The sequence below is a fragment of the Diospyros lotus genome, chromosome 10 (assembly GCF_014633365.1).
Source record: "Diospyros lotus cultivar Yz01 chromosome 10, ASM1463336v1, whole genome shotgun sequence".
Taxonomy (NCBI): domain Eukaryota; kingdom Viridiplantae; phylum Streptophyta; class Magnoliopsida; order Ericales; family Ebenaceae; genus Diospyros; species Diospyros lotus.
The window spans coordinates 6,164,041-6,171,295 of record NC_068347.1 but is presented as its reverse complement, the minus strand read 5'-3'; the positions used below and the strand labels follow the sequence as shown (position 1 = coordinate 6,171,295).

General features: G+C 40.7%; 1 pseudogene; it reads right to left on the bottom strand.

The window, feature by feature from the left end:
* Positions 1–2,231: 2,231 nt before the first annotated feature.
* Positions 2,232–5,715, bottom strand: LOC127811062 (G-type lectin S-receptor-like serine/threonine-protein kinase At4g27290; annotated as a pseudogene).
* Positions 5,716–7,255: the final 1,540 nt, after the last annotated feature.

The following is a 7,255-nucleotide window of genomic DNA, read 5'->3' as shown; positions in this document are numbered from 1 at the left end:
TGATTTAGCGACGGATTTTTGACTTTAACAACGAAATATTTTAGTCGCTAAAACTTGAAATTCTTGTAGTGTAATTGGACCCATCCAACTTGTCTATCTTGGTCAAGCCTCCAACAACTAAACAGGTGGCCATCATCACTGAATCAAGGATAATAAAACGATATTCAGTTCACATGTTTAAAACAAACAATTAAATCAAAATTTTTAACTATGCACTAAAGGATTAACAGATCACCAAGCTTCAAAGTCATCACCCATGATGCACAACTAAACGCTTTAACTTAATTGCTTATGTGGAATCGATCTACAATCCAAATAGTACCTAAGGACCCACACAAGGACCAAGATCGGTACTAAACTGAAATTTGGTACAAATTAACTATTAATGAGCAAATAAAATTGCATATTTGCAGAAAACAAATAATTAACAAAGTAATTTTCTATTATGCAAAATATACCACATCAAATTTATCTCATGTACATTTTTCAATTTTAATATAAATATTTGCAATTAAAGCAATTATCATAAGAAAATTAAAACACATAATAAATGTCATGAAGATAACATCACTACTTTTAAAAAATTAGTATTTCAAAAGTGGATATGCTAAAAAAAAATTCTGAAAAAAAGTTCTCTTCTTTTTTTTGGGAAATCCTCTATTGGGTTGCAAATCTAGATTGAATTAATAGGTCTAGATTTGCACGCGGAATAAGTTGCGAATTTGCTAATAATGGGTCAGAGACCCTGATCCAGATTTGCCTCATGGATCTCTCAATGGATCGGGTCAACCCAATCCAAATCCAACCAAGTTGGTTGACCTAGCACTAAGTGGATTGACCCATCTTCTTCCCCTTTCATCACTTAGGGTTTCTGTCTCCAATCTTGCGCCACCACCGCCTCCTTTTTTTCTTTGATAATTATCGTCGACTGCCTCCTTCTTTCTCACCCTTCATCATCGCTTGCTTAACCATCGGTTAGTCGTCTTTAATGGTGGCTACAAAGACAGTCGATCGATGGTGAGAAGAGACTGTGACCATGGCGAATCGTCGACCATGGCCAAAACGAAAACCATCAACCATGGCAGTCATTAACCACAACCATAGCCACGATGAATCAACAAGGCAAAGGAAGTCACGACGAACCCACAACCATGGCCACGGCTATTGCGAATCCACAAGTAGTCAGCCATCGTGAGCCGAGATCGATCCATCGTTGGCCGAATAAGCTAAGGTGATAATGGTGATCAGTGGCGATGTGTGATGAGGAAGAAGAAGCTAGAACTATCAAGCATGGTAGTGGCTTGATCCATCGGTCAGCCAAAACGAAGAAGACAACCACCAATCGATCACTGCCACTCTGCCCTTTGTTTATCGGCGATTCGAATGAAGCTCCCACTAGCCGTAACATACGCAACTGCCGGCGACACAGCCTTAACCATAGCAAGGAAGACCCAGGAGCAATCCCATTGGCTGCGATGCACACAGTCGCCAACGACAGAGCCTTGGCCATGGCTAGTTAGCAAACAAACAAAAAATAAACAATTTTATGCAAAAAAAATTACAAGTAACTAAAATCGTGGCTCCGAATGGTCAATCAGAATGGTATAGACAAATAACAAAGCTTTGATACCACTGAAGAACACTATAAAAATAGCATACGGTATGTATATATACTTGAATTAGAGTAGAAGAATCAAACCATAATTTGTCTAACAACCTTTACCGAAAAAAACTATAAAAGTTTTCTTTCTTCTATCCACCATTTGTCTGTCTAAGGCTTGGAATGGTGACGCCGGAGATGGTGTATGAGAGATCGAAAAGTTGAATCAGAGTTGGCTATCTTTTTTTTCTATTCTATGTTTATATATAAACATCACAAATATATATATCACAAAGATATATCCCTTTAAAAATCAGAACATGGAGAGATTTGAATCAAATTCAAATTCCAACCCCTTATCATTTTGCCCAGTAAGAAACTTATCCCATAAAAACCGCAAAGTCTTATCACTTTGCGACGTAAAATCTTGTACTCTTCTACTATTTTATATGTTGACTTGTTGATGATCTAATAATTAATCGTCTCTTCTCCCAGCATAAAACTGGTTTATACAACTCAATTCAAGAAAAGAGAAGACCTTTTGGCATCAACAAAAATGCTTGAATTGGAGATATATATATATATATATATATCGAGAGAGAGAGAGAGAGAGCAGCCAGGCGTGCGTGTTTCTAATTAATTCTATCGAGCACTCAACAGAGTAATGGTGATTTCATTGGCTGAAGCTGATCCATCCTAAATCGACGAGGGAATGGCGTTCAACCGATTCCTCTCCGTGAAAAAACCAGGTTGCTTTGGCTCCGGCAATGCGCCGTCGCTGCTGAGCATCAGCACCACCGCCGCCATGCTCGGCCTGTCGTTCGGGCTTCGCTGCACGCACAGAAGGCCCACGTGGATTGACCGCATCACTTCCGATAAGTAGCTCGATTCCCTTAACGGCTCGTCAATCATTTCCATTGATCTGTCTTCTTGGAAGAGTCTCCATGCCTGCATAATTATAATTTTGTTAGTCAAACCATGTTTTGGGAGGGTTTTATAGTTTTTTCATTAAAAAATTTTGATTAATGATTGATCCAGTGTGTTTATTCTATTATGTTAGGATCAAGGAAGTAGGTTTTTTGTGACCAAGCTATGTTTATGTATTTGTGTGATCTTATTTTCGATTTTTGTGTATGATTCAATCCTAAAATTAAAATAGCATGATATTAATTTCTTATACCAAAGCTAACTATGCTCTTTAATTAACTCTCACATGTCCAAGGAGGTTGAGGTGGTGATCTGGATGAAAGAATCCTCTATTCCTCTTCCCACTTAAGATCTCCAACACCAAAACACCAAAACTGAAAACATCTGATTTTATCGAAAATAGACCATCAAGAGCATATTCTGGAGATATGTAGCCACTGTAACAAAGGAATTTGATTAAGAGTTTTTTTTTTTAAATAAAATGTAAGTGAATTAGACAAGAAACGATATATGGATTTTTACTGTGTCCCAACAACTCTGTTTGTGCTAGCTTGTGTCTCATTTCCTCTGAAACTTCTGGCCATTCCAAAGTCTGAAATTTTTGGGTTCATTTCAATGTCTAGTAAAATGTTGCTCGCTTTGAGATCTCTATGAATAATTCTTAGTCTGGAGTCTTGATGAAGATAAAGAACCCCACGGGCAATCCCATTGATAATGTTGAACCGCTTCGGCCAATCCAGTTGTCTGCCTTGAAGTTGATCTGGCCAAATTTTTGCCAAGTTAGTCCAAGATCAGTTTTGGCAAGTTCATATGGAAGAACACCACCATATATCTTGTTCTATTTTCAAATCAACAGAAGGAAAAGAAAGAAGGATTGCTGGATGTAGGTTCAAGAGTGGACTAGTTTTGGTTACTGAAAATGAAATAGTCCAGGCTCTTGTTGGGCAGGTATTCATAGATCAACATCTTTTCTCCTCCTTCAATGCAGCATCCCAGAAGCTTGACAAGATTCCGGTGCTGCAGCTTGGCAATGCAGATAACTTCGTTCTTGAACTCGTCGAGTCCCTGGCTAGAATGCTTTGAGAGCCGCTTCACAGCTATTTCTTGTCCTCCCTCCAGCATACCCTGCGAATGACCATTTCAACTGTCAGCAGATATAATTCTTCTTCTTGATGCAGAGCTCAGAGCTAGCATTGCATTTTTACCTTATAGACCGGCCCAAATCCCCCCTCCCCGAGCTTCTTGTTAATCGAGAAGCTATTTGTGGCGCTAGCTATTGTAGCCAAGTCGAATGATGGGAGCTCTAGATTGTCCTCACTATTGTAAGTATAGCCTTGTCCAGTGTTGGGTATTATACTTCCTGCAGGATATGTGAAAAGTCGTAACTGCGAATTTGTTCATTTTTGTTCCTTTAAAATCGAAAAAGGAACCTAGGAAACTCATTCCAATGCCTTCTATCCTCATCTGTGATTTCTTCATCTTCTTCTTCCTGAGATGCAACTTTAGGCGTAGACCCGCCAGTGAAAGTCCAATGTACAAAGTCAAAGCCAACATAACAATGACTAGTTCCTTTTTCTACCACTGAACCCCCCATCTCCATCTGTTGAATCAACCCATAAACCAAACAATCAAAACAGCTACTAGTCACAACCAAAGTTGTTTGTTTCTTTATTCTCTCAATCACTTAAATTGCAAGTTTCTATAAACAAACTTTTCAATTATAATATAAAAACCAGTAGTGGTAATGGATACTTACCCAACTCAGAGGAAGCCATTCTTATGTAGATATCTTGCCCATTTTCACTCACCTCTCTCATATCAACCAGTTCGTCGAACCAAAGCAAGCATCCAGTCCCTCCATTTCTCACATCCAGATTTGAATAAGCCGTACAGGAACAATTGTTCAAGCACTTGTCTCTGCATTGGTTCGAAGTCATGTTCCTGTCATACCAGGAATTTATCGTATCCGGCAATTTATAGCCGGAGTACCTGAGAAATCCGACCTTACTTCGGCAATCTTTGATCGGCACTTTCCGGTCACAACCGTTGGACCAATCTCCAAGAGTCCCAAATCCCCTGGTTTTTGGGCACGAATTTTACCAGACACCTGCAAACCGGCATCTTCTCGATGTTGCAGATTCCGTACGGGCCACAGAGCTTGAACTTGTCACAGTCGTCAGCCGGCATCGTCAAGTACGGCATCCATTGCTGGCTCCGGTCAACCCACGTGTACCGCTGCATGACGCCGTTCTGGCTCAGCGTAAACCTCGAAACCACCGAACTAAGGAGGTGATAATAGTAGTAAATCTCGTCCTTCTTCATAACCACTTCGTAGGAATAAATCGAATTTGGTTTGAGGTGCGGCATTCCGCCGAATCGGCGGCGGTTCCACAGCCCGGTTCGGAACAGCTCCACAGAGCCATTGCTCAGGATAAATTGTGGGTAACCTCGAATATCGCACCGAAAAGTGACGTCACTCTTTCCCGGATCATCCTTGCTTCGCCACGCCGTGAGGTGGCGCTCCCAGCCGTTGGTGAGGTTCAGCCCCATCTTCATCTCGGGAAGTAGAGTATCCGTTGGATAATCGAAGCCCTGCCAGAAATAGTGATCTGAGTTTTCGTCGCCGGCTTCTCTAACGACCAGATTGCCGGTATCCAACAGCTGGGCGACCGGATTCTTGGGGGAAGTCGAGGTGTTGGTCGACCACACAACCTTGTTGCTGCCATCGAGAAGTGAGAGGATTCCTTGTTCTGTGAGATTCAAGGAACCGGAATTATCAGGAAGTGGCGCGTCCCTGTTGGCAACCCAGATAACAGTCTTCGCCGATATCTTCCGGTACCATAATCCGACGTACCGGTATTTGGAAACCCCCGGAGTGAAGAATCCCAATTCGAAGTTTCCCCCGGATGAAACCAAGGTCTGGCCGTCGGCAAGGGAGTGCGCCTTGTTAATGGTATCGGCTGCGAACGCGAAGACAAAGATGGAAAAGAAGGAAGAAAAGAGAAAATGGAGGTTCAAGGGATCCATTGATGCTGGCATTGGGGGTGGAATGCTTTCACATTAAATGTTGGTGGTGGTATAAGATGAGCAGCCACAGTGGAAGATATTAAGGGTGTGTCCAAGTCTTCTTGGAGCATGGCTAGTCTTCGTTTTCCCATCTTGAGGTCGTTGAGTTTGACTCTATATCAGCATTCAGCAGCAGGGGCGATTGTTACCTGCCAATGGTAATGGGAGCCACACCCTCTTACCTGGTTTCGGAAATTATTCAATGGTATTGAGAAGGACAGTAGCGGATTGGAGTGTCAAATTTCTCGTCTCATCACAGGATCTTGCTCATAAAAGAAGAATAATAAGGTTACAATCCCTCACCTACCACTTGAATTTGATGATACTTCTTTCAATTTTTCAGAACACCCTCGTCGTTTGGACCAGACTCGTGGCTATGGAAGTGGGGGCAGTCAAACTAAAATTCCTTTGTATTGACGAGACTATTCAAGGTTAGGATATGACCGAAGGGAAGTTGATTCCCTCACAAATTTCGGATTATACGTTTCAATTAATGATTTGTTAATTTTAAAAAATATCAAAAAATTCAAGAGAATTATGAAAAAAACTTAATAGAAATTTTATTGAAATTCTGAAATTAACTGTCAAAAACATTTACAACTCACAATACTATTAAGAAATTGAAAAACACTCCAAAATCCTAACACTAGAATCTTGTAAAAAAAAAAAAAGGTAAAATTGAGTTTTCATTATAAGATCAAAATTAGATGAAAATAAAGAAAATCTCCCAAAACGACATATAACAGCCCGCCTCCCGGAGCCCTCGCTAGCATAGAAGATCCGTGAGAGGGTCATTACTAAAATGATACCGAGTAAAACACAATTACAACTCACAAATAACCCTTATTTAAATCATAATCTTTTTTTCATAACACATCTCATAATCATCTTCTCATAATCATCTTTACAAAACCATTCATCACTTGGACCTACCTAGGCTTACATAACATATGACAATTTAAAAAAAATATAAACATTAATCTTAAACATAGGCACAGCGACACCCAGGATCTAGTTTTGGGAGAGCTCTGCACTTGCTATCTTGACCTATCTTTGTCGAGTGAACCTGCGATCTCAGGGTATTCTTACTTAGAATGATGGAAAGCAAACATGAGTCGCGAGACTCAACAAGCTCATGAAAGAAAGGCTATAGGTTTAGGATAGAACTCTTCCCATGACACCTCATGCAATTCATGCCAATGCAACCACACTATATCATGATCCATATGTGCCTTACTTCTAAATGCATAACATAACTGCACATAAAGGAACTAGGGGCTCACATAAGTCACACATTGGCACCCAGATTCCGCATACAAACCTGTTGCAACCTAACATAGGCTACCATTTCATCATTCTCTTAGACCCCCATTTTCCTGACATGGTCGGCTTTTCCTGACATTCAACATTTGGCTTTTCCTAATACTCATTACATGCTCTTCCTGATACCCATCATACTCTCATGTGTTCTTCCTGTCATTCATCACATTGTCATATACTTTCGCGATCTTGGTCTTCCCTCTAACCAACCTCGAGCTAATATCTAAGCTGAGCCGAAGCTCACCGAGTCGGTACTCCCGACACCTGACATGGTACTCCTGCCCAGAACAACAGTAACAATAGAACCATGCAATGCAACACATAAGAAGTGCAATGACTTTT